The sequence below is a fragment of the Uranotaenia lowii genome, chromosome 1 (genome assembly GCF_029784155.1).
Source record: "Uranotaenia lowii strain MFRU-FL chromosome 1, ASM2978415v1, whole genome shotgun sequence".
Classification (NCBI taxonomy): domain Eukaryota; kingdom Metazoa; phylum Arthropoda; class Insecta; order Diptera; family Culicidae; genus Uranotaenia; species Uranotaenia lowii.
In genome coordinates this window covers 146,803,117-146,827,057 of record NC_073691.1, presented here as the reverse complement: position 1 = coordinate 146,827,057, position 23,941 = coordinate 146,803,117, and the positions used below count along the sequence as shown (strand labels likewise).

The window sequence follows — 23,941 nt, the reverse complement described above, 5'->3', positions numbered from 1 at the left end:
AGAAAAAACTAAATATAGCATCTCTGGCCAAAAGGTGACATTGATCGACAGAAATGAACCATCAGGAAATCCCCCGGAAAAAAGGCGCAGCTGGCGATTAAAATCACCTGGAACTATTGTGCCAGTTTTAGTCAAGTAACGTTCCTAGTACGTAGATTTTTTCTTTTATAATCTGCATCCATAATTCGATTTAGTTAGAAGAATTGGTGCCCAGTTTAGAAATCAAACCAAGCAGCTTTCTTAAACGCCTGAATTTATACTAATGAAGGCGATAAGAAACGCTTTCCTGTATGTAAAGCTATAATGATGGATGAGGAAAACAAAATTGTTTTATTCATTAAAATCTGTGCTTCGCATACAAGTGTCCTACAGCAACAATTGCATTGTTGTTTGAAAATGTATGACAGCTATTTTTTTCTTGTTAGGAAGGCGTATATTGTTGTTCGTTGAAGGCGTTTAAAATTGATTCAGTTTAGGATTTTTTTTTAAATTGTGACAGTTACACTTTTGTTTAAAGTTTAATGTTTTTGTAGGACGTGACGTCAGGTTCAATTATCAAATGTAAGCAAAATTCGACGTACTGACCTATTATGTTTATTTCGTTAAATAAAATCATAAGATTATTTTTAACCAATATAAAAATTTATTTTATTTACGAACAACCTTTGAACAGGGCGAAAAATGGAATAAAGGACGGTCAATTTTACAGGCCTGTAATTTAAAAGTATCCTGTAAATAATATGCTCACGTAAACTTAAATGTCACGGGATTTTATTTTTCGTCCTGTAAAATTACGGTAAATGTCCTGCTCCTTTTTGTTACAGGATATTTGCCGTAATTTTACAGAAAATAATTTTTTCTGTGTAGCTTCTCGAGACTTTTCACTCTGGATACCGTTAGTGCCTCTGCTTACGATTCCATTCCTTTAGAAGTCTCATTGAGTGGTTATGATTGTGTTGCGTGGTAGCCAAGATAGACGTGTGGGTTAGGGGAGGAGCGGGCTATATGCGCCTATTAAGCAGAACACCGATTTAATCAAATATCACATCGAATATGTGTACAAAAACTATATACACGTGTGCAGGCATCTGTTTTCTTTACATTGGAGTAATTTTTAAGTTAAAATTTCCTTCTGTTTCCAAGAAAATGATTTTATTATAAGTGTTGTCTAAAATGCCGAACCTCAAACCGTGCGGGCTAAATGCGCCTATTTATGTTTTGAACAAAATTTCTGTTTTTTGGGCAATATTTCCGTATAATTTCATTGAAACTACTAGAAAGTAATAGTTCCCGTACGACAAAGCTGAAGTTTTATAAAAATCTATGTATATTATAATTTAATGGAATTAAACAAAAGTTAGGGTTGCTATACTATGGAGGCAGATCACCCATGAGAAAAACTTTATCAAATTTGTTTTTAGATCTTCAATTCTCTCTTAAGATGTTATTCAGAGCTTAGATTTGAAGGTTCAATGATAAAAATCATTTATTTATTCTATTTAACCTGTTATTTTAGGATGGAGGCATTTTACAAACATGATGGAGGCATACAAAAACACTCTATTATTCCACTATATAATCATTATTAAACTTCCACAAAAGCTGAAATATGTTTAATTTCTTAAGTTCATTTGAGTAAGAAACAAAAACCATCCTAGTTTTTGTTTAAAGCTTCTTTACGTATAATTTTTAAAAGTCGAAATATTACATCACAATGTATCAAAACCTTGTATGATTTTTTAAATTTTTTTGAGTTTGTAAATTCATAAAATTCTTTCTTGCCTTATGTTCTAAGCGTATCACCCTCAAAATGCATTGGTCAGATAAGCTGTCTAGTCAGCCATTTCATCAATCAGCCGTAAGGTCATTTAACCCGATAGGCCCATTTAGGAAACCTTTCCCCTATTTTTTTTTTGTCACAACCGCGGCGCTGCCTTAAACCCAAGGTGGATATAATCAGATCCCTGCAACGTTACACGATTTGTCTAGGTATCGTGTGACCAACATCTTTTAAATATGTGCTCGTGAATCTCGTTTTTAAGCTTTTTTTTCCTCAGATTTAAGCTTTTTTTGCCTTGAGAGCATAGGAGACGAAAGTTTAAATGTGAGGAAAAAAGCTTAAATCTGTCAAAACGAGGGGAAAAAAGGGGAAATCTGAGAGATGTGCTCCACACGGTTTGAATAACATTGCCGGGAAGTGGATATAATACATACATACATACAAAACGTCAAAGTTATTCCTTTCAGGGCGAACTGTCATTACTCGTATAGAAAATTCCTTGTGCTCAGCATCATCTATCGAAACTAACCTAGAACCAGAAACATTTTTTTACTTTGTTTCTATGACTGACGGCTAAAAGTTTCCATTTTATAAAAAATAAACTTACCATTTCGTGCCGTACCAAGACAAATCAGCCATGCTTCCCGTTAGGACGCACGATGTATCCCCATAATTTCGGTACCCTCACGGCTAATTAAAATTGATGATCACCGATAATGTTGACCCAACAAACATCAACACTTCATCAGTTGGTGCTCTCCCTCCGGTGGAACCACTCGCAGGTAAAAATGAAGAAGAAACGAATAATCGAAACATGAAAAAAACCTGGAAGTAATACCGGAGTGTACAGTTCAAAGTTTTTTTTCCCAGCTGGAGATAAAAGTTTGTAAATTGTACGGAATCATTTCCTTTTATCATGGCATATCAGTTCATTCAGTTCATTACTATTTTTAAAATTTTTGTTGCAATGGTATTACAGTTAAGTTGAATAAAAATGTTCAGATTTATCATTCCTGGACTGATTCCAGACAAACGTAATCGTACTTCCAAACCATGGACTAGACTTGTCCATCAGGCAACCAATCGTTCAGCCAATCAGTCCCCCTAAGGCCCTTACGTTTGATGTAATAATTGATTTAAAATGTCTGCCTTCCGATCGGTGGATCATGATTACAGTGATTTGTGGAGTGCGCGGCCAATAATGATTGCTCCTGATGCCTCTGAGCTCATGGTTTCTATCGTCTATCGTCTTGGAGTTCAAGAGATTGGCGGTTGATGGTGGCAAGTGGGCCTTCGTAATCGCAATATGTCCCCCGTGGCAAATCTTTAATCGATTCGGAGCAGCGCTGCCTTTGGCGTGGATTTTGTCGTACGCTCTTTGGATCAACGTCTCGGTGAGATATTGATTGAGCCCCTTAGGGGCGGATTCATTGATTCAAATCATCGCTGATTGGGATGACACTAGGATATGGATATGGATGTCGTGCTGAATTGAACTATTTTTCTCACATTTGAAAACAAAAATTATACCTAAAGTTTAATCAATTTCGACATGATTTTTGCGAGAGGTCATGCCACAGTTTTGGTACGGAGTAAAACACACAAGACAGAAGTAAAGGGTGATACAGTCAAAATTTGGTCAAGGGAAAACGCGTGTAAATCGGTGAAATCGTTTATTTAAAAAATAAATTAAATTTATTTTTCAAGTTTAATTAGTATAAAATTCAGGAAAAATATTCAGTTAGGCTCCCGCTTTTCCAAATCCGAATTGCCGGGCCTTACGCTTAACCCCTGCCATCAGATTTTGTACAGCCACCTTGTCCACCTGGCCGGAGAAAGCCAGTTTGCCTTGAACTGCTGCTCGTCCTTAGCAGTTTTTTTGGTCTTCTTTAGGTTCCGCTTGACAATAGCCCAGTATTTCTCAATTGGGCGGAGCTCTGGCGTTTTGGGAGGGTTCTTGTCCTTGGGAACCACCTGCACGTTGTTGGCGGCGTACCACTCCATGGCCTTTTTACCGTAGTGGCAAGATGCCAAAACAGTACGAAACAACCGTGTTTCTTTAGGAAAGGCAGCAGATGTTTATTCAAACACTCTTTCGCGTAAATTTCTTTGTTGACAGCCCCGGAAGCTATGAAAATGCTGCATTTCAAGCCACAGGTACAGATGGCTTGCTAAACCAGATTTTTCTTCGCGAACTTTGACAGTTTCATGTGCTTGAAAATATCTGTTACCTTTCTCCTTCCTTTTGCCTTATAAAACTCCTGTCCCGGAAGCTGCTTGTAGTCGGCTTTGATGTAGGTTTCGTCGTCCATTACCACGCAGTCAAACTTCGTCAGCATCGTCGTGTACAGCCTCCGGGATCGCGCTTTGGCCGTTGTATTTTGTTTATCATCGCGATTTGGAATCACTACCTTCTTGTAAGTCGATAGTCCGGTTCGTTTTTCGGCTTCCGGTTTTCGATTTCCCCCCCGATCCAAACTTCCTGGCTGTCGACAAACGTTTCCCAAACACTTTAATTACATTTGTAACGGTTGATTTGGCAACTTTTAGCGATTTTGCCAGCTTTGCGTGCGAGTAGCTTGGATTTTGATACGCTGCTCTTCTTCCTTGAACGGCATTTTGACAACTGAAGAGTGAATTCCAAAATCAAAATAGGAGCAACATTCTACAGACACACCTTCAAAATGAGGGGTGTTCAGGTTTTTTTAATGTAAAATTGAATGAAACACGTCAAATTGATATTGACCAAATTTTGACCGTATCACCCTTTATTTCCTTTTCACCGATGTTATGAAGGACATCGAATGAATTGAAAATTTCAACTTTTTTTGGCGATGGACCCCATGCTGGAAAGGAAAGAGAAAAATTTAAATTAAGGAAAATGAAAATAATTTTAGCACTGAAAAGTGCTGATTGAAAACCAGGTAAGAAAATAAAATAAATTATGTAAAATGTTCCTGCAGGTACGCAGCAACGATACGATGCTCCGGCGTACGTGTTGACGGCTCAAAGTGATGCTACAGCTTTACTTCTATTTATATCATAAGCACTAGTACAAATGACTCACGGAATGAGGGATCCTCCATTCGATAACTCATCCTTCCTCATTCCATAACTCAAAAATACTAGGGTAACATAAGTTGAGAAACACTTTATCAAAACATTACCTTTCCACGGGGCTATGCCATGATCTCACCAAATCAGCTGCTCGCTCAAGCTCTCCGAAATCCAGGTGCTCTCGAACCCGATGATCAAAGCTTTTGTGGGAAAAGAACGAGGCTCGATGCGTGTTCGGTCCGGTGGAGCTTTCGAACCGGTTCGTCTTCGCTGGATGGCATGCTTGTTGGGGCTTGCGCTTGGGTGGAAAACTCAAACCAACTCCCCCGACCCGATCGAAGCGATCGCGGCCTGCCGGATCAGTGTCGTTCCGAACGGCAAACGAAACGGTCGAGTTGGGAGTTTCGGATTTTTATCTGTGGTTGCTGAGACCGTCGATCGCCTCGCGTTCGCGTAAACATTGGCTCGGTCCGGGTACGCCTGAGCTGAATCTTACACACGTGGTTCCAGAAACGATCTCACCTGTTTGCAATAAGCATAACAAACGCCGGAAAGCGAAGGAAAGAAAGAAACAAGTCTAGACTTCTGGAGCATGCAGTTGCTCAGTTCTCCGGTGTTTGATTTTCTGCTAATTTTAGTGTTGGTTCAGCTGATTTTTTTTTTCGGCCGGGTTTGATCCCAGTCTAAAATAAGAACTGTTTGTTTAGCTAAACAGTTCGGATTCCAGACCCGGGACGATCTGGATTCGCAAAATCAGGAAAAAGGTTTCGCATTTCAAGGCTCCGCGGTTGTGTTTCACTTTTAACAGCTCGGATCGTTTGTGTTTTCTTTTTCTCGATCAAGTTGATTGTGAGTTTTTTTATAAGAAGAATGTTTATCATACTGTGATCCGGCTTCCGTGTGTCGTTATTGTGTTTTTTGGCTGTTACTACTGCAGCATCCCTGCACTTTTTTTCCACCGAGTGAATCAAAAGGAATACATAACAACAACGATTACCATAGGCAATATCTGGTTTGAGCAGTCGAAGAAACAACAAAAAATAGTCCACTCCATGTGGTGGATAGCTGGAGCTTGATTTGTGGCAGCAAAATTGGCGAAGAAAGGTCCAGTGGCAGCACAGAAGAAAAAAAAACAAACTTCGAAGATTTATGTTTATGACGACTTAGTGCATTTTTTTGGGGAATAACGAAAAACGGTTTAAGTGAATTATGTAAGCTGAAATTTGTTGAAAACCACGATCTGCTTGGTGGCTGTTTGATTAATCGATCCAGAGGCATTAGTCCCAGACTGGTGTTAAGTGGTAAACTAAACGTTTCCTGTAAAAAATTACTTAAGGTGAGTAGCTCAATGTCGTTTTCGTCGTTTTCAGCTGGTCTAAATTAATTTTAAAAAAAAATGTATACTAACTGTTGATTGTTCCATGTAAAAAACGATGTTCAACATTCGAAAACACAGTTCGGAAAACTGTTTGTTTTTGTCAAATTTCGGTCAACTACCTTCTCTATATCGGGAGGAAGCTTGGGAGCTCTAAAAACGCGGGTGTCCCATGAGACTGAGTCGATTTGGGGTCATTTTTGATTTTCTCAAACCCTGGGGTCTTAAATGCTTCGTTTTGGTCCAAAACTCATCCATGTTTTTTTTGCAAAATTTTTAAGTAACGTTTACATTAGTAAATTTGAACTTTTAGGTTTTTATGGAAAACTGAATATTTTGTACTGACAAATCAACATCTTTTTTGTTTTCTCTGTAGAACCGAGCTTGCTACTGGTTTTTTGTGCAAATTTATAATTTTTTTTAAGGAAATTTTCCGCTGAACAACTTTGTCGAAGATCGTAATTTCAAATAACAAACACGGTTTACAGTTTTGGCCCCATCTCGACCGAATTTCATCAATAATACCATTTTGGAATCATCCTAATTTATTAATTTATTGAGTCAAACTTTGTAAACTACAATACTTACCCCTTCATTTCAAGATTATTTAAAAAAAAATCTTAAAAAAGGTCTCAATAGTGCACAATGAAGAATACATGAAGGGGAAAATAATGAAAAAATATTATTCTCACATAATTCGATTATTTAGCAAAAATATTAATTGTTGCGAATTTGTAACACCATGAATTCAACAAACATGAAATCGTATCAGAAATGATATCTTAAGTCGTTTATTATGGTGTAGCAATTCCAACTTCACAACAAAAAGATCGTATAAATGGTTGTCTGAAATCAGTTTAAATCGGATATGTTCTCTCTGAAACCAGCAGTGAAACCAGCGATGTTCAACATTCGAAAACACAGTTCGGAAAACTGTTTGTTTTTGTCAAATTTCGGTCAACTACCTTCTCTATATCGGGAGGAAGCTTGGGAGCTCTAAAAACGCGGGTGTCCCATGAGACTGAGTCGATTTGGGGTCATTTTTGATTTTCTCAAACCCTGGGGTCTTAAATGCTTCGTTTTGGTCCAAAACTCATCCATGTTTTTTTTGCAAAATTTTTAAGTAACGTTTACATTAGTAAATTTGAACTTTTAGGTTTTTATGGAAAACTGAATATTTTGTACTGACAAATCAACATCTTTTTTGTTTTCTCTGTAGAACCGAGCTTGCTACTGGTTTTTGTGCAAATTTATAATTTTTTTTAAGGAAATTTTCCGCTGAACAACTTTGTCGAAGATCGTAATTTCAAATAACAAACACGGTTTACAGTTTTGGCCCCATCTCGACCGAATTTCATCAATAATACCATTTTGGAATCATCCTAATTTATTAATTTATTGAGTCAAACTTTGTAAACTACAATACTTACCCCTTCATTTCAAGATTATTTAAAAAAAAATCTTAAAAAAGGTCTCAATAGTGCACAATGAAGAATACATGAAGGGGAAAATAATGAAAAAATATTATTCTCACATAATTCGATTATTTAGCAAAAATATTAATTGTTGCGAATTTGTAACACCATGAATTCAACAAACATGAAATCGTATCAGAAATGATATCTTAAGTCGTTTATTATGGTGTAGCAATTCCAACTTCACAACTAAAAGATCGTATAAATGGTTGTCTGAAATCAGTTTAAATCGGATATGTTCTCTCTGAAACCAGCAGTGCATCAAGTTGGCCAAAAATCGGATAGGAATTGAGTAATATTGACCAATGAGAGAACTGGAAAATATTGTCGCTTGCAACGATTTTAACACTATGAGAGCAAAATCGTGTGCTCTCTTGCATTCTTCCGATAGGTACGAATAAGGTATCGGATAACGCCCAATAGGGGGCCGTCCATTAATGATGTCACGCGCTAGGGGGGGAGAGGGAGTTTCGATTTTTGTGACAATTTGTGACATGGGGGGGAGAGGGGGTCGGCTTGAGCGTGACATCACTTATCATTACAAAAAAAAAAAAAGAAAACAGCAAAACAATAACAAATAATTTTATTCCTGAATTCAACAAAATTATACTTGCACCATTCATTTAATGAATAATAATACTCACGTAATCACTTTTGGTAAATTTCATGAGCATACGAAAGTTCACAACAACACTTCCACAGCAACACTCAGGAAAGTTCGTCCCACTAAAATTGTGGCAAAACGTGAACAGGATTGCTTGGCTATTCTAACCTGTGAAGAAGATTTGGATTGCGAATGGAATGAAGACGAGGAACTAGATTTGGATGGTTCGAAATCGTCGCTGATACTGCAGCTACTGCACCGACTTTCCCGGTCATTGATATGGAAAGTCATCAACATAATCCTTGGACTCATGATTGAAATGTGTTCTAAGCAATTATTGAAGGCTTGTTAAAAGTTGTTAACCTTTTTTCAATTCTTTGAATAAAACTGATGAATTTCAAAAAAGCAACATTTTTAATCAAATGTTTAAAGGATTGAAAATTTTACTCTAGGGGGGAGGGGGGGGGGGGTTAGGAAAACGTGACGTTATACCAAAAGGGGGTTACGGAAGTTGTGACAATATGTGACAGAGGGGGGAGTGGGGGTAAATTTTGTCCAAATTTTGCGTGACATCATTTATGGACGGCCCCTAGGTGTAGTTTTCGTCGCTTTAGAAAGAAATTAATTTTATTATGTACATATGTATGTTGCCTCCACTTTGGTAGGTAAATGCTGTTTTTTCAACCTACAAACGAAGATTCTATAATGTATATTGAACGTATATCAAAACAGCATAAGAATATAGCAACAAAATTGTTTGCTGGGAAACGGTTATACCTTTTTGTTCTTCACACAAGACAATAAGAAATAAATGCTTACTCCTAATTTCTTTTGCACTAATCATAGTTTCAGCATAAGAACTAGAACAAATCTAGATTTCTGGACACCGTGGGAGTTGATAATTTAGTTGGGATTAGTTATACTGAGGAACTTATTCCTTACGTTTGCTTGAAGGTGCTAAATGGAAAGCTCCTTTCCAATACAACTTTTCTGAACATAACCTTACACAGATCAGCACAAATCAATTCCGAAAACGTATTTAAAATTAGTTCTGATAAAGATTCTATATTTTTAATCATACCGTAACTATATATCAGTTTTAATAAACAAAATTGAGTATTGAAGAGCAGATTCTCAATTAGTTTTAAAGGAATGATTCAATTACAAATTACATAATACTAATAAATATAATTTGTTGGCAAAATTAAAGGAACAATACAGATTTTTTAATTCCTTGGAATCAACATTAGAATGGAACATGATTCTATAATTAGAATTCAAATCAAAAGTCAGTTCAAGTAAAAATAGGAATAAAAATGAAACTAAATTTAATAATAAAAAGTTTTAAGTGAAAATCCACTGCCAGAGCTTGGTTCAGTCATTGAGATAAGATTTCAAAATCAGTTTATTATTCTGAAAAAAAAACAATGATTGAAACTAAAATCTGAAAATGATTTCATAATCTAGATGAAGAGCAGTTTTCGTCGATTCATTACTAGTGATGGCTCATACTTTAGTGAAAATAATGAGCATTGTAATTTTCAATCAAATCATTCATTGTGTCTCAAAGAAAACAAGCAGAAAAAAAATCAAAACTCGGATATCGAATGTTGGCAGATGGTTCTGAATTTTCAAAAATAAAAAAAAGTATTCGTTATTTCTAATCAGATTTCAAAACTGTCTAGATCAAGCGTCGTACTTGAATTTAAATGAATAAAAAATTATTGATAAATTGCAGTTTCAGTACAGTGGAAATTGAAATTTATCTCGGAAAAGTGGAAAGCATATTTTTCTATCAAAAACTTTTTCGATGATTTTTTCTTGATAAGTATGCTGTTTATTTGATCAAAAGAAAAAAACATCAACATATTTTTTATGAGTGGCTTATAGAAATTAAATGGTCAATTTTGTGTTTATAATGTAAAGTATTTTTCATCCTTTAAACTATGTTTGATAATATTTTCAGATTTATAGAATTTTTCCATTATACTATTCCGATCGAACGAAAACTACAACCTTATGAAAGATATATGTAAAACAGGAAAAAGAAAACTTTGAATCGCGTTTTCTTGAAAACAGCTTTGAGGCACTTAGACCCCTTTGGCTCTAAGGGCTTCATCTGTCACTTTTAGCGTATCATCTGAAGCGTATTAAACTGTTATTCCCAATGTGTGTTTCCACATTCAATATTTTAGAACTTTTGAAAATTTGTGTATGCTTCTTCAGAATCCTAGTTTTAGGCTTCACAAGTTTTAATATAGTTTGCAAGTTTTGAAAACAGCTTAGAGCGTTGGTGGCCAACATTTTAAACAGGCGCGCTAAATTTTGGAAACGAGATTTGCTTGCGGGTTACACAAGTAATATTTCTTTAATATTTTAAGAAAAAAAAAACCCTTTGAAAATTAAAAATTTCGGCATATGCCTGTCTCAAATGCAGATTCATCTAAGTAAGAAATTATTGTTCCATGCTTTTTTTTACAAATTCTTTCAAGCGATTTGAAACCTTCATTATTAATTCCATAAGTGTCAAATCGCCGCCCATTTCGAGAGTTTTTAAATTAACCTGAAAAAATTGCAGCTTTTTTTAAATAAAATTAAAAAAACTAAATGGAATGAAATTGTTGATGAACTGTACCATACATTTCTGACAAACTGAAGAGCATTTCAAATATTTTAAAAACAAAGTTTTTAAATCAATGAACAACTTTTCAGGACCCCTTGTATAATTTTCTTTCCTGAGGAAAACTGCTGTATTCTTTTGGTAAATTTAGTAAAATTAAAAAAAAAACAGATTTGAACCAATTTGCATAAGCATAAGTTCTTAAATGAGTTAAAATCTTCAATACCAAATACTCAAAGACTTTCTTGAATGATGTTAGAAATATTTTTAATCTGCTCTGTGTTCTGTCCAAGTTCTAAAAATTTTAGGATCTAATTTTTTTCAAATCATTAAAAATCAAGTTTCAGTTTTCAAGTAGGTTTATTCATTCATTTATTAGTTATCAAAGATCGATTTCACTTAAAACTGATCAATCTTAAAACTTTTACACGCTTTATCACTAAATCTAGGTTTAGAGCAAAACTTTTATTTAAAGTCTCAATGTGAATAAAACCAGCCCGAAAACGTGAAAAATAAAGCTTTTTTCACATTCCATATTTTTCAGATTCCAGTTGGTCTTGTTTGTACCTTTATACACTGGAAGTCATTTTTTTTTTAATTGAACGTGATCTTGAAGTTTATTTCCATCGAAAACAAATTGACTTTTTATCTTAATGCGAAATTTAGATCAGTTTAAATTTATTGTTGCAAATTTGTTTCTTCATGAAACGAAGGTTAAAATTACTTAAAACTCATGTTAGCATTTGTTGTTGTATGAAATTGTTTAGGCAAGGAATTTAGCCTTTTTTAGTTGTGCTTTGTTCTTTGTTACGTCTATATCTTCACTTTGTGAATTGTATTTGTACATCATTTAATTAATAGGATGATGTTTTGCATGGAAATTGTATAATTTGAATTGTAGAATTTAGCCGTAGATCGGGTTGGATAAAACCAACTACAAGGTTTGACGGTTAAATTAACTGTGATTTTATTAGTTTTTACATTATTTTTAACGTTACATTGAATTTTATTAACCATTTTTTGTTTAACAATTAGTATTCTTACAAGTTAAGTGATACCACATAAGAGCTTTTCATTCTTCAAGTTATTTTGATTTTACTTTAATGATCCAGTTTTCTTTTCTTCCCCTAAGTTTAAGTTTCCAATTTGAGCTATAATTGCTCTATTCATGTTTTTTTTTGTACGCTTATTCTACACCTAAACTAATATTTAAATCAACTATTTACAGAGGGATAACTATTTACAAGGATACATAAAGTCAAGGGATTAATTATAGATATCTCTTATTGATTGAAATTCAGATACTAAGGCTTTAGTTCGATGACGTGTTTCAAAGAGCTCTATTCTTTTCACTAGTGGGTCAAAACATGCAAGTCGATGGACCTCGGTTGTTCTCGTATGTCATGGAAGATCCAGAATCAGCTTCAGGAACCTATTTTGCACTACTTGGAGTTTGTGTATGTGGGTTTTGGCACATCCTTTCCAAATAGGGGATACAGTCTATGAAGAATGACGATAGACTTCTGGACTCTGTCGTCGATGTGTGCCCTGAAGAGGAGTTTACTGTCCAGTATGAGCGCAAGGTAGCGTACCTGATAGGATCACTTGATTTCGTTGTTCGTTATTTTAATTTTCTTCTTTGGCTTAAGGCGGTCCGTATTACTATGAGGAAACACGATAAAAAAAGCAGTTTCATGTGCTGGAAAATATCTACTACCTTTCCCCTTCCTTTTGCCGTTTAAAACTCCTGTCCCGGAAGCTGCTTGTAGCCGGCTTTGACGTAGGTTTCGTCGTCCATTACCACGCAGTCAAACTTCGTCAGCATCGTCGTGTACAGCCTCCGGTGTCGCGCTTTGGCCGTTGTATTTTGTTTATAATCGCGATTTGGAGTCACTACCTTCTTGTAAGTCGATAGTCCGGCTCGTTTTTTGGCTCGATGCACGGTTGTAGACGATACACCCAGCTTATTTGCGGCATCTCGGAGATAGAGGTTAGGGTTTCGCTTGAAACTACCGACAACTCTCTTTGTCGTCTCAGCGGCTTACGATTTTCGATTTCCCCCCGATCCAGACTTCCTGGCTGTCGACAAACGTTCCCCAAACACTTTAATTACATTTGTAACGGTTGATTTGGCAACTTTCAGCGATTTTGCCAGCTTTGCGTGCGAGTAGCTCGGATTTTCGCGATGCGCGAGCAAAATTTTGATACGCTGCTCTTCTTCCTTGGACCTTCAAAATGATTTATATACAAAATTTTTTAAATGTAAAATTGAAAGAAATACGTCAAGTTGATATTGACCAAATTTTGACCGCATCACCCTTTATATCTGAATATATTAATAATATCTCGTTGAGATGGGTTTGTGTAACAATTCTGATATGCTCTCCCGATCGGGAGAGGAAAAGTGATCCAATTGATTTTACGTAGCGCATATAACAAAAATTGGTTTTGAACAGATTCGAATATTTGAATAAGGATTCCATATGATGCTACAATACTCCAATATCGATCGAACATAGGATATATAAAGTGACATTATGGGCCTTCAAACGTTTAACAAATCCTAGCATAAATACAATTTGCTTTTTTGGTGATATTGTTCTGATGTTCTACAAACTTGAGTTTCGAATCCAGTATGACGCCGAGATCTCTTACAATTTTGCATTTTTGTACTGATTGGCTGCCTAATTTTGTTTCAATGATATAGAATTGCATTTTTTTAACATTTTATTGAAGTAAACTTTTGTTGCACCATTCGAAGAAAACATTTTGGTTTTAATTGAACATTTAAAGAGATTTCAATGCGATCAAAGGCTTTTCTAAAGTCGGTATAAATAGCTTCAACATGAAAGCATTTGCTCATGGAATTGATTGTGTATGTCACGAATTAAGGAAGATTTTATGCAGTAGATCCCCTTTGAAGAAACCATGATGTTTGCTCGTTATATTTTTCACTTGTTTCATACTGTTTTCATTTATTTTTGATTCAAAAAGTTTGGGGATGCAAGACAAAATAGCTGTATTTCTCGATCATTTCGTACATCAGAAAATTTGAATTTAAAAAGATTTTTTTTTCCCAAATTTGGGTACTTTTAAACAATTAAACGATATATCAAAAAGAATCAGAAGAGCTTCGGTCAATTTGATCGTCAAGTTCTAAGAAAACATGAGGAAAGTCCATCAGGCACTGCACTGCACAAGTTGTCTAAGCTCTTCATAAATATTATTGTAATAAATTTCATTGACTTGGATGTCACATCAGACTGAGTCGATTTGAGGTCATTTTTGAATTTCTCAAACCCTGGGGTCTCAAAAGCTTCGATTTGGTTCAAAACTCATCCATGATTGTTTGCAGAATTTTTCATGATTATTTGAGTAAATTTGAACTTTTAGGTTTGTATGGGAAAATTGAATATATTGTGCTAAACAATCAACATCATTTTTGTTTCTTCTGTAGAACCAATAATGCTAATGGTTTTGTGCCAATTTATAAATTCTCTAAAGGAAATTTTCCGCTGAAGAACTTTGTCGAAGATCGTAACTTCGTATCTCATTAGGCAAAAACATGAAAAGTAAACATGCAATACCTCGCTAAGCACCCAGCAGTGATGTCAATTGATTTTATTGGTTTTCAATGCCAGAAGGCATACCGCCATTCGAAACCTAATAACTTTTTTATCTAATAAGATACGCAGTTACGGTCTTCGACAAAGTTGTTTTTTAGACCCTGGGGTTTGAGAAATTCTAAAATGACCCCAAATCGACTCATTCTAATGTCTTAGTGTTTTCAAAAAGTTTGACACATTTTTCTATTAAGTATTAATTTGCTATATTTAAACACTTCCTCCGCTTCATCAAGGGGTGACTTATTTTTAATTTGAAAGTTTTATTCATTGAATTGAAGATTCCTCCTATTTTTTTTCTTAAGGGTGGTTCCTTCAACCTTCAACAATCTAGAAGCTCAGATGCCATGTAAAATAGTTTGCTATTGAATTGTGTTGAAATTTAATTTGAAAGGAACTTTATTTTAATAATAATTATTTAACGAACTTATTTTCTTCATGAAAGGGGTAGCACCGTGTCAGCCAGCCTTCTATATTTCGGGAGCTAGATGTATATTTTACGAGTTTTCCAGTATTTTATAGGCATACATTTTCAATAAATTTATGTTTCAATTTCAAAATTGTGATTTGAAGTTTAAAACGACTTGTTTTATATTAAAACTATAAGTTCACTCAACGGATTTAAAAAGTATTTCGTCATAGCGTTTTCAGTTTAAACTTTTTTTAAGTTGCTGAAAAGAAGGGATGATTTTAATACGAGAGGAATAACCAGAGAAATAACGATCATTCCCAGAATTTGAGGATATGTTAAAGTTCACATAGAGAGTTCTTAGTTTTTTTTCGGAATAGTTAACATCCATATTTGTTTTCAATTTGTTTTTCTGAGCTAAAAGCATGGTTGTTATATTGCAATTTGCACATATTTCTAGAACAGTGGTCGGCAACCTTTTTAGTCGGAAGAGCCAAAACCCTTAAATTTTCAAAATTTCAGAGTTTGAAAGAGCCACATCAAAGATTTATTGCATGATAAGCTGGACATGGATACATGGATTTTCTCCTAAATCGTAATCTCTTCTTATATGATTTGATTGAAAAGAAATGAAAGTTTTAAATTCATATTAAACTTAAAAGAATTCTTTGCATGATGTTAAAGTAAAAGATTTTAACATATTTCCGAAAGCAGACTATTTTTTATTTCTTCAGCAAAAAAACTTTAAAAATAACAAAGCAATAAGAAATAAATATTCTTTACATTATCGTGCTTTTTAAAGCATTCCGCAGATAAAGCTAATCCTTTCCGAAATCCAGAAGTATGAAGTAAAATTCCACTAAATTTCAATCTTCAAAAATTATGCTGTTGACAACTAGTAGAATTTTCAAAATTTATGGTATCAAGCGAACGTGTCTTCAGAATTTTATGCATATGGAGAATTCAAAAATCTCATTTTATGTCACATGTGATTCTTCAGTATTGTGCGTCCAATTGAATGAAAAATGAAATTCAATATATTGTTTATTATTCATCAATGCTAAGGCTATGATCATTTAGTATCCGGGCAGTTACAAACGTGTGTATTTTAAAAACTATTCATTTGATCGAAAAACTTTCTATGGAGGAAATGAAGGTGTTAATATGACATTTAAACTAAAAATATAAAAAAAAAATATTTATCAATAATTTCAAGAAATACTCTAACTTTTTCATTAAATCTCTTTTTTACCTTTGCACACTTTTTTCAGTCATGTTTTGATTTATTTTTTTTACCACAGAACCAAAACCTTTGCAAAATCATGATATTTTACACAAACTCACCTGGAAAAAGCAATTGGAATCTGGTTGGAACCTTTTCATGAGTTGGTATCTCGAAGAAATTGATCTCTTAAATCCGGTTTTAACATAAATTTTTTTGTCCATCAGAACACATCTGTCATATTGCGTAAAAACCAGATACACAGATTGCGATCTTTGGATCTGATCATTATTAGTTATTTACTTGGTGTCTACTTGTCAGGCAAAACTTTTTGCCTCTGCCGGAAATGGATTTTTTGCTTTATGTAGGGAGTCTTCATTCAGTTATCCCAAATAACCATAAACTTTTCACCATATTTAAGATCAAGAGTTGCACTCCGATAGTTGATTTGAACTTCGTGTGGATCCTAGAGTGGCTCCATATACTTAATAACCATTAGGTACGAAAAAAAATCAGAAAAAATCAACAGTTCATGAGCTTTCGAGTCAACAATGTAGAATTTTCGAGGCACAAAATGCGCAAAAGGAGCAAATTTGTGCAAAATTATTTTTATCATGTCTTTTTGCATAGTAAATATCTCATACACACGTAAACTTAAAAATCTATCAAAAATAGGAGATAGTCCTTTTCATAACCAACACAACGCTACTAAATATTTGCATATCCGAGCTCTATAAACGCAGCTATCACCAAAATAAAGTGCCCGGATACTAAATGATCATAGCCTTAGCTAAAGCTGCGGCTGCTTGACCAGTATAAATCTGTAATAATATGATTTTGTAGCCTTCGTAGAAAATTCTTGACAAATAATAAAGAAACAGTACATTTTAACTGGCAAAACCTGTTCAAGGACACTTTTAAAGTTTCAAAACAAAAATTAATAAAAATAAATCAACTTTGATAAACTCTCAATAGAAAAGGAAAAAAATAATGTCCGTCACTGAAACTTCATTCAAAATTGGTGCGCTTTTGGTAAATATTAGCTGCATGCATCACACTAGATATTTTCAATGTGATCAAAGACTCAAAGATTAACATGTTTTTTTTTTTCATAACAGTTACAGTAGTTTTGGAATTTTGTATTTGAGTTTCATGTATTTTTTCATTTTTTTCAACCCGTTATTTATTGAGTAGGCTTCCAGATTTTTTATTTAACTATCCAAGCAAGCAAATTTGGTTTTTGAATTTTAAACACAAAACAGGGTAAATAACGGACAAATCCAGCCAAAATCTTGATACTTTCCATAACAAGGCAAGAGAAAAGCTGAACAAAAAACACACGAAAAATGATTTTTTCCTAGGCACATTAGCGAATTGCATGCGAATTTATTTCGCTAAAACAAGTTGAAAATTTGGAATTTTGTAAAAATTGTGAATAATCCTGGAAAAATCCGGGCCTTTTTCCTCGATATCCAGGCAACTCGAACGGCGCTGGCATTTTCCCATTTTTTCTTTGAAAATTTGGACAAGCTCCTGGTAAACCGGGCAATCTGGAATGCTAATGAGATATTCAACACATTAAAATTTGAATATCCAGGTACATTAAAATTATCGTTTTCAATGAAAATAAATGTGATAGAATTGAGGGGGTTTTTAAGTATTTTTTTAATGTTTTTACGAGATTAACAAGATTTCGGAAATTTCAACTGATTTTTTTTTTTCAAAGAGGGCATAAAAGTAATTGCGGGTGCTGAAAATGAAAAATTTTATGAGGGTTACGTTGTTTTAAAGCAAAACAGGGGCTGTCTAAGAACTTCTTTTTTGGAAATGATAAACTTTGAAGTTCCTGTATTTGTGTTCGATTGATTGATTGTATTTTGATGTATATTTTTACATAAGTTTTGGAAATAAATAGTTTGATTTAAGTTTTGCTGTTTTAAAACAACAGTTATTCTTTGCATTTACAGTTAATGATAAAATAAATATTGATCTCTATGCTGATGCTTTAATAACACTAAGAAACTAAAAATTGTAAAATTATGCTTCAAAAATAATGCTATTTCGCCATTTTGTCCTTTCCGCTTGTTCCTACATCGAATACAATTTTAAAAATTCTCTCCTGAACCTGTGAAAGTCCGTGTGCTAAGTCGCAAAACTTAATTATTGCCTCAGCACGATTTTATGAGTATTTGATTAAAAAATATTTATAATATTAGCGCAGTGAACTAAAGAGCCGCAGCTTTACATCAAAAGAGCCGCAGGTTGCCCACCTATGTTCTAGAACATAGAAGCTCTGAAAAAAATCCCATAATCTCAAGATCGTTTGGAAAATCCAAAAGGCTTAAATTGCTTAAAACAACAAATTGGTCGAATCAACTTTGTGAGGTTGTACAATGCTTGGGAAGGTTGATAATGTTCGATTAGAAAATTCAATACTCGTTTCATTAAATGAACGAAAAAAGACAAACCTCTATGTTTCCTCTAATCGTGCTTTTGAACTCCTTCCTTAAGAACACTGAGTTGTTTAGTACTTCCATTAAAAATTTGCTAGCTCTTTAGAAATTCCAATATTCCATAGTATGATATATCGTGTAAACTTTTTACACTCATTGATACTTCGACAAGAAAAATCGAAAAGTTTAAATCACAAAATTCAAGTGTGAGATGTCCACCTTTTTTTCACTTAAGCAAAGTACCGATTTCGAAAACCAGTTTCATCGTCAAAAAGAGGAAGTCGTCATCTGATTAAGCTCATTTGCTAACAACTGGGACCGGGCAATCTATTTAAGGGCTTCCAACTGAAACGAGATAGAACAACAGTTGATTGGAAAGGTAAAACTGCCGGACGGGATTATCGAACTCGATTGTGTCATTCATTTTACAGCCTGTGCTACACCCACCTGGAATCATTTGTTAACAAAAAAGATCGATTAATAGATGTACCGTAAAACGGGGTAACTTTGATCAACATTAAATTTTTCCAGATAATCATCAATAACTAAGGCTAAAGTTAAAATATCTCAAAACTTTTTTCTACGTTTGAAAAACTATAAGCTGAGTTTCAAATTGGGTAAAACTTGGTTTGTTTTTGAAAACTTCAAATGTAAGTAAAAATGTAATTTGATAACCTTGAAATATGTATCTATTTTCTCGAAGGCTCGCAAACAAACACCCTTCCTGATGAAATCAAACAAAGCGTTTAGATGCAAACAAGTTGATTTATGTGAAAGTTCAACTTTTTTCCTTAGTAAATGTAAAGTTTTTGTGTGGCTTTTGTTGTAGTTTAAGATAAATTTTTGATATTTAAGAAATAGGGAATTTTTCCAAAAGTAAGCCAGTCTAGAACAAAAGGCTAGAAACTCTATCAAATGATAAAGTTTGAAGGAAAAATTGAAGGGGAATATTGTGAGGGCTTAGTGAATTGAATGAAGGCAAAATTTCATTTGTTTTTGTAGTTAAAATTTTATTAGAAATGTGAAATAATTCAGCCCCTTAATTTATGTAGCATCATTGTCCATCTTTCGATTTTAATTGTTGTTCGGCCTGAACACATTACTTATTGATAGAATATGAATGAAACTACCCTCTCAACATTTTTCCAAGACTCAGGTTAAACATAAATCACAAACATAATAAAAAAATGATATCCTAAAAATGTATGATAATGAACAAAATCGAGCATGAGCGTTTTTGTTATGAGAGTAAAAGTTATAGAAAACAGAGTTGAATGAACCCTCCGAAGAATCGATCATCATTTGAATAACATCTGTTTTTCGCTCTAATGATATCAATGGAAAAGGTCAGACCATTGAAAAAAGCGAACAATAAACTACTACGTTGCCCGAAAGCATCGTTCGCAGATTGCATAAGCTAAGGCATCATGCTACCCAATGCCAATGCTGGGCTATTCATAAAACCTTACACATAAAGACAAAGGTGAAAAAAACAAATTCCCTATCTTGTCCTGCTCGGACTTCCAGGTTTTTTTTCGCGTTACATTAAATGCTGTTCATGGGCAAAAACCAACCAAATGGCGCAGCAGAAGAAAGCTTTCACAAAACAGAGCAGTCAGCTGGAAGCGCCAGCACCCCCTGTGAGGACCAAGAAGGTAATAAAATCATCTCTCATTCGACAGAAACTCCGAAAAAATCCGGGAGCCTGGGAGACCTTTAGTCAAAGTAACGCTAGCCGAAAGCATGTCCGGAATCTGCGGGGTGGCCACCAGGAAGGAACCCAGCATGGCACATAAAACGTCCCGGCTGATATAAAAGAAGAAAAATAATCTAACACCATGCCGCCATGTAGGTTGAAGTATTTTAGCGCTAAATTGTTGCGCTCGTGGGTTCACTAACATATGTTTGTTGTTTTTGTTGTCTAGCATAGTTTTGCGCGATTCGCAACCTACAGTCAGTATGGTGACAAACTGTTGTCAAGTTTGTGGGTACGTGCGTTTTTTTCGCTTACTCAGGTTCTAGGGAGGACGGATGCATTTTGGTTTGGCACTACTTGATATCTCTACTCGAATTCGTCTGATATTCACGCCAGGGGAGGCGCGCGTGCAACAACAACCGAGCGTCTGTTCTTCAGGTCAAAGGCAGCTCAATCAGAGTCTGTTTCGGATCGAGTGGCTGAATACATGCAATGCGGCTACCGCCAGCTCAATCCATCATGGTATCATCACAGGGTTCACTATTCCGTCTCAAGGGCATCGCATTCCTAGCGGACACCTGTTTTGTAGAACAATCGTCCAGCATAATCGCAACATGTTCTGCCCAGCGTATCCGTCAAGCATTTCCTTTTTCGCCTTCTGGGTACTGTTCGCTGAAAAGCCGAGCGAGATCGTGGTTCATCCTTCGCCTCCACACTCCGTTCTCTTGCACATCGCCAAAGATGGTTCTTAACACTCGTTGCTCAAATACTCCGAATATACGCTGGTCCTCTTCGAGCAATATCTGACATAAGCTCATTTGGTCTAATGAGCATCATGTTAGATTATACTTCGTGCGAGGACCGCAGTTGCTTGTGGAGTCCGTATGGCGCACGACTTCTGCTGATCATTCACTTACAGATCTGACGGCTTGTGTCATGTTCTATGGCCATCGTTGAGCCGAGATACACAAAGTTAATCGCCGTCGATCGTGACTTCGTTATTACCGGTTGTGGCATCTTGAAATATGCCCTTCTTTGCTTCTCACCATGTATCAAACACATGCTACGCAATCACTAGCACAACTGACCGTTCCACCAACAGACTAGCAATCGCGACAGTTATGTACCAGTTTCGAATCATTCGTATTAATCACCAACTCAATCCCTCTTGCTGGTCTTGCTGCTAGTGTGAAGAGCTGGTCCGTCGTAGACGTCGATGAAGCCTGCCTGATAACTTCCAACGATTTGCTTGCTTGCAGAGTTAGACGGCGGAGTAGGATTCAGGACAGCATTTGGAAGGCGGCATCGAGGACATTGATCGCTCGGTAGTTTTCACAGTCCGGATTGTCGCCTTTTTTTTGGGGATGGAATATACCCGATACTCCCTCTTCTCCGAAAGCTGTTTCCGTTGAATCAACCAGTGTACGCAATCGGAGAACTTGTACAAGCCCCATCAGATGAGTTTCGCTTCGATGCCATCCTTTCCAGCCGACTATTCAGCTGGCGAATGGCATCCCTAACTTCACTCATTGCATGGAGTGGTTCTCCAACGTCATTTGCTACTCCGGCGATGGGCTTTCCCTACCGTCTTGGTCTCCTACTTGTACGCTCATCGAAGCGCTGTTTTCACCTTTTGATAACTTAACAATCGTCCGTGAGTATGCGTACAATTTTATCCCGGCACATCTCGGCTCACATCACGAAGGCTTTGCGGAATGCGCTAACAACCTACAGCCCTTGAACAAAATATTGTAACGGAAACGGGAAGAGGAAATTAACGAACTGGAACTTTGACAACGACTTTTAGCATGCAAACAAGGATTAGAACAATGGAGAACACAATATAAAGTCTGTTTCACATAGAATCTGGTCGCATCTTTTCATTTACTGCAGCGCGCCTAGTTGTCACATCCAGAATCTATGACAGTGTTTTGATCCGGATGGTTTCCCAAGTAACACCGATAGTTTTATTGGACTCCTCAATCCCTTATAAAACCAAAACTTTATCTAGTAGCCTGCTATAAAACTTTAAATGTTACTTGGGTTGTTTACTTAGTGGTGAAAATTTCATCTTAAGATTGAAGCAGTCAGTCAAAAGTTATCGACGATGGAACACGAAAGGCGAGAGAAAATTATGCACACACACGTAGAGAAACCGACGTGGTCAGGGGTAAAGATCGCGAAATTCCTAAAATATCCAAAATCGACTGTAAATTCGGTGCTGCAACGTTACCGGGAGACCCTTACGGTGGATCGAGCAAAACAAACCAGGCGTAAAAGTGGAACATTGACCGGAAGCTGCGAGCAAAGATAATTCGATCAGTTCACAATAATCCTTGAATCTCCTTGCGTGATTGGGCGAAAAAGTTCAAGACGAACCACAGTACAGCTCAACGAATTTGTTTGCGAGAAGGCTTGCGGTCGTATCATGCAAGCAAACACCCCAATAGGACGCTGATACAAAACCTGGTTGCCAAAACCAGGGCAAGGAAGTTGTACGAAAAAGTGTTGACCAAGTACAACGGATGCATTTTGATGGACGACGAAACTTACGTCAAAATGGATTTTGGACAAATACCCGGTAACAAATTTTACCTTGCGTAGCATAAAGGGAATGTTGCGGGTAGATTCAAGTTTGTTTTCGCAGATAAATTTGCTCGTAAGTTGACGATTTGGCGAGGGATCTGTAGTTGTGGGAAGAAGACTAAGATTTTCATCACTGGGGACACAATGAATGGAAATGTTTACTAAGAAGAATGTATCCAGAAGAGGGTTTTGCCATTCATTCGGCCCACAAAGGTCCGATGAAGTTCTGGCCGGACCTGGCAAGCTGCCTCTACAGCCGGGATGTCGTTAAGTGGTATAAGGAGAACAAGATCGATTTTGTTGAAAAAAGTATCGATCCACCAAGCTGTCCGGATTTTTGTCCCATCGAGAAATATTGGGCAATAGTTAAGGGCAAACTGAAGAAATGTGGCAAAACCATGAAAAAACCCGCTCAAATGGAAAAGTGGTGGAACAAGAAGGCGAATGAGGTTACCAGCAGTACTGTGCAGAAAATGATGGGTGGGGTCACAAAAAAAGTTCGAAAATTCATGCGAGAGCTGACGAATAATTTTTATTTATTTTTTTCCTCAAAGTGCAATAAAAACCCTACAAAATGACATTTTTACTTTTGTTGTACGTTAATTTTTGGGGAGAAATTAACTATTTTACCCGACCAGATTCTGTCTGACACTATACAAGACTTTACAGTACGGGCAAGTCTTGCTATACTCGGACAAACGAGAAGTTGTCGGTTTTCTGCTAAACCCGCAGGACCGTGTGGCCTTCATAATATGGGAACCGATCAAAGAAAGACTCTTCGTAGTTAGATGCAGAGCACGGATTTGAAACCGAACAATGGGCCAGTGTGGATGAGAAAATACCATTCAAATTCTCCGCAAAAGGAGAGTTGTTTGTTGGATTTTGCAGTAACGTTCTTCTCCCATCGAGTTGCGAAAAAGATCACTTGGGTATCCCGAGATGGCCGAACAGAAAACCAAATTGATCACATCTGCATCATGCAGAATGAATTTTAAAGTTGTGATCCCTATTTAAGCTCAGAATGCTCAAAAACGCTTCTAA

The 23,941-nt window shown here is 35.9% G+C and overlaps 1 protein-coding gene across 10 annotated transcripts in view; it reads left to right on the top strand.

Moving 5' to 3' along the window:
- Nucleotides 1-5,211: 5,211 nt before the first annotated feature.
- Nucleotides 5,212-23,941, top strand: part of LOC129740446 (ras-related and estrogen-regulated growth inhibitor-like) — a 135,857-nt gene continuing 117,127 nt past the window's right edge. For 3 of the 10 annotated variants that reach the window (XM_055732126.1, XM_055732124.1, XM_055732123.1), the window contains exon 1: nt 5,215-6,138. The gene's annotated coding sequence lies outside the window, so the exon portion shown is untranslated. Of the gene's footprint in view, nt 6,174-23,941 lie in introns of all 10 variants that reach the window. The other 7 variants (XM_055732127.1, XM_055732133.1, XM_055732130.1 and 4 more) reach the window with 6 other exon arrangements.